This window comes from Hypanus sabinus, chromosome 5 (genome assembly GCF_030144855.1).
Source record: "Hypanus sabinus isolate sHypSab1 chromosome 5, sHypSab1.hap1, whole genome shotgun sequence".
NCBI classification, from domain to species: Eukaryota; Metazoa; Chordata; class Chondrichthyes; order Myliobatiformes; family Dasyatidae; genus Hypanus; species Hypanus sabinus.
Window position 1 is genome coordinate 43,677,314 of NC_082710.1, and position 12,104 is coordinate 43,689,417.

The window sequence follows — 12,104 nt, forward strand, 5'->3', positions numbered from 1 at the left end:
AGCAAAGCAGAAAACATACTTCGACAGATGTTCTCGTCCTTTACCTGAACTGCAGCAAGGAGATGAAGTGAGGATACAAGACAAAATGAACACATGGACACAGAAAGCTACAGTACTTGAAGATGTACAACCCAGATCATACATGGTCCAAACAGAAGGAGCAGTGTTAAAAAGAAATTGCAAAGACCTCAAGAAAGAGCCAACTTCAGAGTTTCAGTTAACTGTTGCAGACCAGATGAAACTTGAAAATAACAAAGAAACACAAGAACTGTGTGAACCACTTAGAAGGTCTATTTGTGTTCATAAGCCCACAGAGAGACCGATAGATACATGTTAAATTATGCACTTGTTTTGATTTATGTTGCTAATTGTTTTTCTTTTTAAGGAAAGGAAGATGTGATATCACATATCACGTGTAAGTACGTGATTGGATGGAGCTATGAGCATGCGCAGAAATGACAGAATGATCAAGAAGCTTGTATGTTAAGACGTGGTTGCTGCTTGCTGTTCTAGTTATGTTCTTCCAGAATATATGTCTTTATGAGTAACCCACAGTAAAGAATACAACAACATGCAGACCCTCAAATTTAGTTGTCGTACTTTGTGCTCAGAGAAACAATTGTTAGGTCTTATTTGAGACTGGTCAGATTGATGTTAAGTAAAATATTGATATTAAACATTGTTTTAAGTCAGAAAATATACATTGAAAATTGAAGTCATATTGGTATGAATTAAATGAAATTATAACATGATTTTTTGCATTAGTCCGATGAAACAGTGTTTCAGAATTAGAATTAGGTTTATTATCATTGTCTTACATGATGTTAAATTTGTTGTTTTGCAGCAGCAATTCAGAGCAAAGACATAAAATTACTATAAATTACAACATAAATATGAAGTACCATTGAGTTACTCCATGGACCATAGAGAATCTAAAGAAGCTGATCCATGAGAGAGAGGAAGAAGCTGTTCCTGAATTGTTAAATGTGGGCTTCAGGTTCCTGTACCTTCTTCCTGATGGTAGTAACAAGAAGAAGGCATATCCCAGATATTGAGAGTTCTTATTGTTGGATGCTGCCTTCTTGAGGCATCATCTCTTGAAGCTGTCATCAATGGTGGGTCCTGTTGTGCATGACGGAGCTGATTGAGTATATAACCCTCTGTAGCCTTTTGCAATCCTGTGCACTAGAGGCTTCATACCAGGCTGAGACACAACCAGTCAGATGCCTCTTCATTATATATCTATGGAAATTTGAAAGAGACCTTGGAGTTTGAGAATATATGCTATACCAAATGAAGTACAGCTGATAGCATGCCCTCTTTGTGAATGCGTCAGTATGGTGGGCCTAGGACAGATCCTTGGAGATGTTGACACTCAGGAACTTAAAGCTGCTTACCTTTTTCGGCACTGACCCCTCAATGGGGACTAGTACCTGTTCTCCTGACTTCCCCTTCCTGGTCCACAATCAATTTCTTGGTCATGCTGCCACTGAGTGCAACATTACTCAACCATATGATATGTCTCACTCCTGTATGCCTCCTCATTGCTATCTGTGATTGTTCCAACAATAGTAGTGTCACCTACAAACTTATAAATGGCATTTGAGCTGTGCTTTGTCATCAAGTCATCAATGTAGGGAAAGTAGTACCTCTATTGATTTTTAGCAAGGAGCTGCGATCACTGATCCATACTAACTGTGGTCTCCTGAGGGAGTCGAGGATCCATTTGCAGAGAGAGGTACAGTGATCCAGGTTTAGAAGCCCAGTGATTAATACAGAGGGGATGATGGCATTGAACCATTGAACATTAAAGCACAGAAACAGGCCTTTTGGCCCTCCTTGGCTGTGCCGAACCATTTTTCTGCCTAGTCCCATTGACCTGCACCTGGCCCATATCCCTCCATACACCTCTCATCCATGTACCTGTCCAGGTTTTTCTTAAATGTTAAAAGTGAGCCCACATTTACCACTTCATCTGGCAGCTCATTCCACACTCCTACCACTCTCTGTGTGAAGAAGCCCCCCCCCCATGTTCCCTTTAAACTTTTCCCCCTTCACCCTTTACCCCTTGTTTTTTTCTCCCCTAGCCTCAGTGGAGAAAAGCCTGCTTGCATTCACTCTACCTATACCCATCATAATTTTAGATACCTCTATCAAATCTCCCCTTATTCTTCTATGCTCCAGGGAATAAAGTCCTAACCTATTCAACCTTTCTCTGTAACTCATTTTCTCAAGTCTCGGCAACATCTGTGTAAACCTTCTCTGCACTCTTTCAACCTTATTAATATCCTTCCTGTATTTCAGTGACCAAAACTGCACACAATACTCCAAATTTGGCCTCACCAATGCCTTATACAACCGCACCATAATATTCCAACTTTTATACTCAATACTTTGATTTATAAAGGCCAATGTACCAAAAGCTCTCTTTACGACCCTAGCTACCTGTGACGCCACTTTTAGGGAATTTGGTATCTGTATTCCTAGATCCTTCTGTTCACTGTCTGAACGCTGAGTGTAATTGATAAACAGGAGCTTGACGTATGTTTTGGTATTGTCTAGGTGTGCCAGAACAGAGTGTAGTGTCAGTGAGATTGTGCAAAATTATTGGCAAAACTGAACTAAGTCAAGTTGAGGATAAAGAGGTTTTAACTAAAATTACAGTAAAATGCCACTCCCAAATTGGGGTAATTTTGTAAAAGGAATAAAGTGTGAGTGGAGGATAATTGTGTATAAACTACAGACATAAAGATCAATTTTCAATCTCTTAGAACACTGTGGTCTACAGGTTTGATTGGCAGGCAAATTGTACAATAATCACCACCCTGTTCATGATTACTGCTGCAACTCTGAGTAGCCAGAAAGCAGTCATCACCTATAAATATTAACAGAGGTTTATGCCAAAAGCTAGTTGTTTATTCAGTTACTTGAATGCTGGGAGAAGAACAAAGTATAAAATAATTTCCTTTTAGGAACTGGGAGTTAGACTTTATCACTTCGATGTTATGTTTTAATTGACTTTGATATTAACATTTAGAGTTCACTTTTATTTGCACTTCACTATTGTGATTAACAGTTATGAAAATACCAAAACATAATAGGTAGTAATATTTGAGGGTTCTTATATAAATGCATTTGAATTTTACCAAAAACTTTGTATTTTTGCTCTCATCTGCCTTGCCAACTGTTCACACAGCAAAAACCATAAGCAAAAGTTCACTTCATCCTGATCGACACTCAGCGAAGTATCAAATCCCTATCCATTCGTCAATTAGGCTGCCTATTACCTCTGCAGTATTTGCCTCCATTTTGTCCACTTGCTTTATGACCGACACAGAATTCTGCTTGCTGCACTGGCCTTGGCATAAATTCATGTTTTCTGTACTACCAAATGTACAAGTCAAAATCTTCAGCCTCACCTGTCTTATGCTTGCAAACTCCATCTCTGCTGCTCCAGTACCTGTACAAGCATCTTGATTATTATCCTCCACATCTGAAGAATCAAATGTTCTGAATTAAAGCTAAGTTATGTACCTTTTGATATGGCTGTCTTTATAAACTTTTGATATAACTGTCTTTCAAATTTAGGCTTTTGCCTGTCGCTTATCTTGATTGGCTACCTTATTAAATATTTCTACAGCTCAGTACCAAGCATATTGTTTCAGACTTAGTATTGTCTGATTGTTTATATTTCGTGCTGGTATTGGGAGACTGTGAAAAGTGATAGGTTTTTAAACAATTTTCTGCGATTGCATCTGTAGTATAGGGCAACTTTTTCACTTTCCATTTGTGATGGAGATGGCTAATAAGGAGGACCATGTCCCTTTCATGCAGCCTTGGTGGTTACAAGTGAAAAAGAGCATTATCAAATTGATGAATGAATTTCATTAAATCTCCTCATTAGATAAGGAGTCACAATCATCAGCAGTGGAACATGTTGCTTTCCAAAGGCAGATAAAATAGTTCCTTTAAAATCTAACTATATTAAGCAGCATGACTTCAAAGCCACTGCCCATTTTGATACTTTGCAGCTGCTACAGCCCAAAGTAAAACAAATGAAACTCTCCTCCCTCGTAGATACTAAATTAGTATATTACTGGAATTTTAAAGCATTGCTTCTGCTGGTTCAATGGATTGGATTGGAATACTTTATGTTCTGACAGTGCTTCCAACAAAATCAAAGTCTTTAAGCTCTGCAGCTTTCAGCTTCAGGAAACCTAATAACAAATGAGCAGATTAGATTGCAGTTTATGGCAAAACATAGTGTGGATGAGTTGTTTGGCTAAAATTTTAGTGAGGCAGGGTAGATTATCATGGGGGTGTGGGATGGTGGGCAGAATGGAAATCAACTACCATATAGCTGATAGGGATATGTCATTTAAAGCTCATTTTATTGCCATATGAATTGGAGAATCATTACAGCACAGGAGGCAGCCACTCGGCCCATTGAATCCCTGCCAGGCTGCTATGTTGAGCAGCCCAGTCAGTTCAAACCTGGTAGCATTGCAAGTTTATTCAAGTGAGTATCCAACTTTCTGTTGAAATCATTAATTATGTCATCTTCCATTTCCCTTTTAAACTGAATTCCAGGATATTGCAACCTTCTCATACCTCCCACACTCATCCTCAATTTCCCTACTTCCCCACTGGCCCAACCCACCTTTTTTCCCCCACCCTACCAATATATTTCTTTCCCAAAGCTTTAAACCAGTGTCCCTTTGGGCACTTTTAGCTAATGAGCACATTCATAATTCTGCACTTGATTAAATTTCATCCTCCTTTGCTCCAAAGAGAACCACAGCTTCCCTAACCTAATTATGGATTTAAGATTCCTCGGACCTCTTCTCTGGAACTAATCTGGTAAATATCTTCTCTACCCTATCAAGAACATGCTTCCTATACTTTGGTGACCAGAACTGGATGGAATTTGACTTAATTGGCACTTTACAAAGTTTCTCTGTGGCTTCTCTTCTGTTGTACTGTTTTTTTTTATTAATGAAACCCACGTCAATATACACTCCGCAGCCACTTTATTAGATACCTGCTTGTTAATGTAAATATATAATCAGCCAATCATGTGTATAAAAGCATGCAGACATGGTCAAAAGTTTCAGTTGTTCAGACCAAACATCAGAATGGGGAAGGAATGCAAACTAAGTGACTTTGATGGTGGAAAGATTGTTGGTGCCAGACAGGGTCGTTTGAGCATCTCAGAAAATGCTGATCTGGGATTTTCACACACAACAGTCTCTAGCGTTTACAGTGAAATGTGCAGAAGACCAAAAAGAAACATCCAGTGAACAGCAGCTCTATGTGCATAAATGCCTTGTTATTGAGAGAGCTCAGAATAGAATGGCCAGAATGGTTCAAGCTGACAGGAAGGTGACAGTAACTCAAATAAGCACTGTTACGACAGTGGTAGGCAGAAGACCATCACTGAAGGCACAACACGTTGAACTTTGAAGTGGATGGGCTACAGCAGAATACCACACCAGGTTCCACTCCTGTATCTAATGAAGTGGCCACTGAGTCTACACTTTGCTAATGACTCTCAATATGTCCTGCTACCTTCAAAAATATGGGCTCATAAGCCCACCAAATCACTCTGTTCTGTGTTGCCTCGCCTCATACCCTGATACAAAAATGAATAATCTTCTACTTCCCTGCATTAAATCCCAACTACCCCTTTTCTATCGTTTTCCAAATGGTTCGGTGACACACGTGCAAGGTTAGCATCGTTGGAAAATCTTGAAGTTTCTTTCTGTATTCCAATATCAACGTTTCATGTTATTTCTCACTTTCCTTTGTCAGAGAAGGAACATATTTATCCATTTGTCTATGTTAACTGTAAGAGCAATCACATTAATCCTCCATTCTCTCATTTCTCTACGAGCTGTTTATCCCTCATGTGCTAATTAATAACCCCTGATTCTTTCACGAGCTGCTGCACTAGAGATATTGCATACCAACCAGCCAGTTTGCCTTTAGTATGTGAGAGGAACTTGGGAAATACCTAATCCTACCTGTTAAACTCGATACCTGATAATTACGAGGACAGTGCTTGTACTCTTTCCTGAGCAAGAATGTCACACATACCATTTTCCAGTACTGTGCTACCTCTCAATCTAGGAACATTGGAACTATGGTCAGACTTTATTTGACCTGAGAAGAGTAGCCAGCTTTATCAAAGTATCATGCCTGTCTTCATCTTTCCTTTTCTATCATTTCAATTTCTACCAATATTTTCAGCAATCTATCCTGTGGTAAACATTTAGATAAAAAATATTCTACTCTTAACCTGTCATCTTTTTTATACCTTTTAAGCCCCACTTGGCATCTTACCATTTGCTTGCCAGTAAATGTTAACGGAAGTGAGAAGAGTGACATAATTGTCGCACCAGTAAGCAGTATCTTACACATACCCACACAAAATAGACTTCACAGTGATGCAGCTAGCAGGAGTCTGATGACCTAGGTTCAACCTGTCTTAACTACATGGGTTTCTTATGGGAGCTCTAATTTCCTCCCACTTCAGTTTGAGAGATTAATTAATCACTGTATTGCCCTAGTGAGTCCGGCTGGTGGCACAGTGACATCAGCACCGGACTCCGGAGCAAAGGCTCTTGAGTTCAAATCCAGTCGGGCCGCTCCCGGACACGCTTTCCATCTGTGCCGGGTTGAGTGTCAAGCTCGCAACTCAGCCTCGTTAAAAAAAAACAACTGCACTGTGAGAAGGACGTGGGGGACCACTCACAGAATCTTTCCTCCAAGACAACCACTTGAAAAAGTGGTCACTGAGGCTCTGGCAGAGTATGCCACACATGGCCTTAGTATGTAGATAAATGATAGAATATGGGTGGGGGGGGGATTGATGGGGATGCAGGATGAATAAAATGGATTAGTGTAGGATTAGATTAAAATGGGTGCTTGGTGGTCAGCATGGTCTTGGTGGCTGAGGGTTCTGTTTCTGTGCTCTATCCCATTATAACAAATATGTACACGTGGGCCAGCCAGAAATGGAGCAAGTTTAAAAGAAGCATTGCATATTACTGTAGAATTTCAATTTATGAATGAATGCACACTAAATATTTGGGGTAGGCAAAAATGTTAAATATTTCCTAAAGTTAGGCATGATGCTCTGTTATTTTTAGCTTCCAACTCTGTTTATGTAAATGTGTACACAGTGTGTTGTATGTCTGGATTCCTGGTTATACAATAGATTCCTGAGGTTATTCTCTCCAGCCTTGGATATATGAGCTGTGTGCCATAAATTAAGTATTTTATTTCACTGTGAAACTTTGATATTAGTTTTGACTCAAGTATAGCATATACTTCAGTTTGATCAGAGCAGCAAGCAAAATTTCCAACAGAATTGTGCATCTTGATTGTATTAATGTTTTGTTAAGCATCTGTGTAATCATGTGAGTGAACTTGTAGTTACAAGGTAGCCAACACAAAACTGTACTTCCCATGTATGTCACTGCATTACAAACCAAATGGTGATAAAATCGCTTGTTTAAGATATTCCAGGTGAAGCAATACTTCATCTGCACACCTGTTGGGGTCATTTGTAGTATCTGGTGCTCCCGATGTCGCCTCCTCTGCATTAGTAAGACCTGACATAAATCAGGGGACAGCTTTGATCTTCACTCTATCTGCCGAAGGCGGAAATTCCCCATAGCCAACCATTTGAATTCCTATTCCCAGTCTCGTTTTGACATGTTGATCCTGGACCTCTTCTTCTACCATGATGAGGCCACTCTCAGGGTGGAGGAGCAACACCTCATATTCCATCTAGGTAGCCTCCAACCTGAATGTATGAACATCAATTTTGCCAGGAATTTATTTTATCTCTTTTATTCTCTTTTCCTTTTCCCCTCCCTCTTCCCTTCTTCCCCCCCCCCCCACCCCCAGTCTCTTACCTCTTTTCCTCACCTGCTTATCACCTCATCTTGTGCCCCTTTCTCTTCCTGCTCTCCTATGGTCCACTCTGCTTTCCTATCAGATTCCTTCTTCTCCACCCTTTTACCTTTCCTACCTACCTGACTTCAATTGTCACATACTAGTTTGTCCTCCTTGCCCTCCCCCCACTTTCTTATTCTTCCGTCAGCCCCCTACTTTTCCAGTTAAAATATATTATCAAACTAAATCTGTGGTTGCTGTAAATCTGAAATGAAAGCAGAAAGTGCTGAAATATTTGGTGGGTAAGGTAGTTTCTGTGGAGAAAGTAATGATAAGTTTTCAAATTGATGATTTATCATCAAGCTAAGTAAACAATCAAATATGAGGAAATCTGTTGTTTTCTTGTGATCCTTTTCAGACAGTCCCGATTCCCCACATCACAAGATGCCTAGGCATGATTTTTTAAAATATGGGTTACTATGGTATATCAGCCACTACCTCCTCCATGGCCTCTTCTGCTGCCATGATGAGGCCTCTCTCAGGATGGTAGGGCAAATAGAGCTCATATTCTATTTTAGTAGCCTTCAACTTGACACCATGAACATTGACTTCTCTAACTCCTGGTACTTTTCCTCTCCTCACCCTTCTCTCTTTTACCATTCTCCATTCTAGTTCCTCTCTTAGCCCTTCTCTTGTCCTCACCTGCCATCATCTCTCCCTGCTGCACCTCGTTCTTCCCTTTCTCCGGTGGATCTTGTCCTGTACTATCAGATACCTTTTTACTTCAACACCTTATCTTTTTCACCAATCACTTCACAGCTTGTACTCCTAACTACCCCCCTCCCTCTTATTCAGGCTACTTCCTCCTTCCTTTCCAGTCCTGATGAAGGGTCTCAGCCCTTCATCTCAAAGATGCTGCCTGACTTGCTGAGTTCCTGTAGAATTTTTTGTGTTATGTCCATAACCTGACATGTCTGTTAAGTTGGAAATGAGCAAAATCAGTATGTGCGAGAGGATCTCACAGAAACAACCATGATGGGAGATTGAGCAGGTGAGGAAAGAGTGGCTGCCATTTGGCCTCACTGACTAAGTCTGCTCAACGTTCCCAGCTCTGCTCGGCTTGATCCAGTCCTCAGTTGTTGATGTCAGAGAGAAAGGCTCACTGAGATGCCCCATTTGCTTCTGGCAGAAGATCCCTGTGGCTCTGCAACAGCCATCAAATCCATTCCTGTCTGCCCTACCAGATTCCCAAATGCTCTTTTGTGTGCATTATGTGTCATACACATGGGAGGATCTGTCTGCTGGAGGGGCTGGTGATTAAGAAGGGCAGTTAGTATACTTGCCTTCATTCCAAAAGAACTTTAATATCAGAGCAAGCATCTCTTGCCGTAAACGTACAAACCCTTGGTGATGTCATATTTTGAGTAGTGTGTGCTGTCTTGGTTATTTCATTTGAAGAATGATGTTCTTGCAATGAACGAAGTTCTGTAAAGGTTAATCGAACTGACTCTTGAGATGATTGCTGACATATAGAGTGAGATATGATCTATTAGTGTGTTGCCAAGAGTTTGGAAGAATGAGACGGCATCTTTTTGGAAGTCTAGAAAATTATAGAATTGGATAGATTAAATGCAGGAGGGTTATTCCCAATGACCAGTACTAAATGCTAAAGACCTTGGATCAGAGCCTAAGGATAAGAGTAAGCCATTTAAGATGAGGAGAGTGAAGGTGGGTGAAAGAAATAGGTGAAAAGAAGGTGAATTTCTCTGACCGAGTAAAGTCACTTGGCAGATGGGATTATTTAAGCTGCTTTGATGGTATGTGAGGCCTCCAACGGTCATAGTCGACCATGGATGTTACGTACCAGCTGTCAACAGTCAATCAATACAAGCCGGTGCACAAGCCAGGGCAGAGTGACATGGAGCACAAGCTGTTGCCCATCCAGCAGGCTCCCCCTCTCCATGCAGTGGAAAGGCAGGAACTGATACAGTTTGGCACCAGCGGCACCATAGGTATTGCCAGTCAGTGTTGAACTCAGGATAAATGCAAGCAAGCTTTTTCCACTGAGGTTGGGTAGGACGACAACAAAAGGCCATGGGTTAAGGGTGAAAGGTGAAATATTTAAGGGGGACATGAGGGGAAATGTCTTCACTCAGAGGGTTGGAGAGTGTGGATTGAGCTGCCAGCACAAGTGGTAAAGGGAAGCTCGATTTCAACACTTAAGAGAAGTTTGGATAGGTACATGGATGGTAGGGGCATGGATGGCTATGGTCCTGGTGAGGTTGATAGGATAGGCAGTTTAAATGGTTTGGCACAGACCAGATGGGCCAAAGGGCCTGCTTCTTTGCTGTACTTTCTGTGACTCTAGGACTCTATGTTATTTAAATTTGGAGAATTTGATATTGAGTCCTGAAATCTGCAGTGTGGTCAGATGGATGAGTTTTATTCCACAAGCTTGCATTGGATCTCGTTGTAACAGCACGGGAGGAGGGATGGGGAAGTAGGTTGGCAGGCAACTTGAAGCTTAGGGTTAGTCCTGTAGCTAGAGTGCTACAGCCAAAGTAGCACCCAATCTGTGTTGGGCTTCTCCAATTTGAACACCAAATTCAGTAGACCAGATAATAATAGGTGCCTTTGGGTCCCTGAATCGTGGCAGCGGAAGAGGCAGCAGGGTAGCCACACTTCCTGTTGCTCAGGAAAGTGCCATAAGGCAGGGAGCAGTAGATGGGCAGGGAAGAAGGGTCAAGTCTGTTGCAAAGAGAGCAGTCCCCTATTAAATTCTGAAAAAGAAGGGATGAAATCAGAGATAGTGGAATTTGTGAAAGATGATTTATTGAATGCATTGTCTGATGGGATGGAAGGTAAAAGGACTAGGAGAGTTCTGTTCTTGTTCTGTTCATGAGGAGAAATAAGAGCAGAGTTGTGGGAAATTTATTTGATCATGAGATGTAGATATTGCAGAGAATGTCAGCATTTACTGTCTATCCCAAGCTGCTGATGAATTTCAGCCATGTTATTGGAACAGGAGCTGTATACAACTCATACTGGATAAGGATGGCATAATTTCCTTTCCTGAAAGATATTATTGAACCTGGTTCTATTTGCAACAATGCAGGAATGTTCTGTGACCAATACCATAACAGCTTTTTATTGCAGATACTTAACTGAATTTCATTGCACCAACAGAAAAGATCATTGCAGGCTCAATATACTCAACTAGTAACTTAATCACCATGCTGCACTTCCCCTACTTGTGGGGGGAAAGGGGGGAAGGTGTTTCAGAATAATCACTTTTGGCACTGTATAACCTAATGCTGACCTACTATTGAGTCCCAATATTGAATTATTGAACTAGTAGTATGAGCATGCTGAAGGTTGTAGTGAATTACAGGCTGTACTTGGGACAATCCCCAATGCTTTTATGAAATCTGTGATCTAGTCAGAGAAGTTCCACTGTATTCTCTTTTATAATGTACTTTTACTAGCAATTACACTCACTGACCACTTTATAAGGAAGCTCCTGATAAAGCTAATAAAGTGGCCACAAAGTGTATGTTCATAGTCTCTGCTGCTGTAGCCCATCCACTAAAAGGGTTCACATGTTGTGCATTCAGAGATATTCTTCTGCACACCACTTTTGTAACGCATGGTTAGTTAATATTGCCTTCCTGTCAGATTGAACCAGCCTAGTCATTCTCCTCTGACCTCTCTCTTTAACAAGGTGTTTTAGCTCACAAATGTCCTTTGCTTTTTTTGCACCGTTCTCTGTAAACTCTAGAGAGAGTTGTGCGTGAAATTCCCAGGAGATCCGCACATTCTGAGATATTCAAACCACCTCATCTGGCACAATCATTCCACGGTCAAAGTCACTTAGATCACATTTGTTCCTCATTCTGATGTTTGGACTGTACAAGAACTGAACCCCTTGACCATGCATTGAGTTGCTGCCATGTGGTTGGCTGATTAAATACTTGCATTAATGATCAGGTGTACCTAAGAAATGCCCACTGAGTGTAGAGGAATCTGCTTTCGGCAATGCTAAGAGATGTGTATTTATATCCATAACTAAATTTAAGTTACATTTTTAAAATTAATATTTTGCTGACCCAGTATACCAATTAATAAGTCTGAGGATGTTTAGTAACATTTAGTTTAAATGATGGCTAGGGTTCTATCAGTTTGGAAGTGGGTAGAATTCAATG

The 12,104-nt window shown here is 40.8% G+C and overlaps 1 protein-coding gene across 8 annotated transcripts in view; it reads left to right on the forward strand.

Moving 5' to 3' along the window:
• aopep (aminopeptidase O (putative)) overlaps positions 1-12,104 on the forward strand; it is a 213,228-nt gene that overhangs the window by 56,279 nt on the left and 144,845 nt on the right. The window lies entirely within an intron of this gene.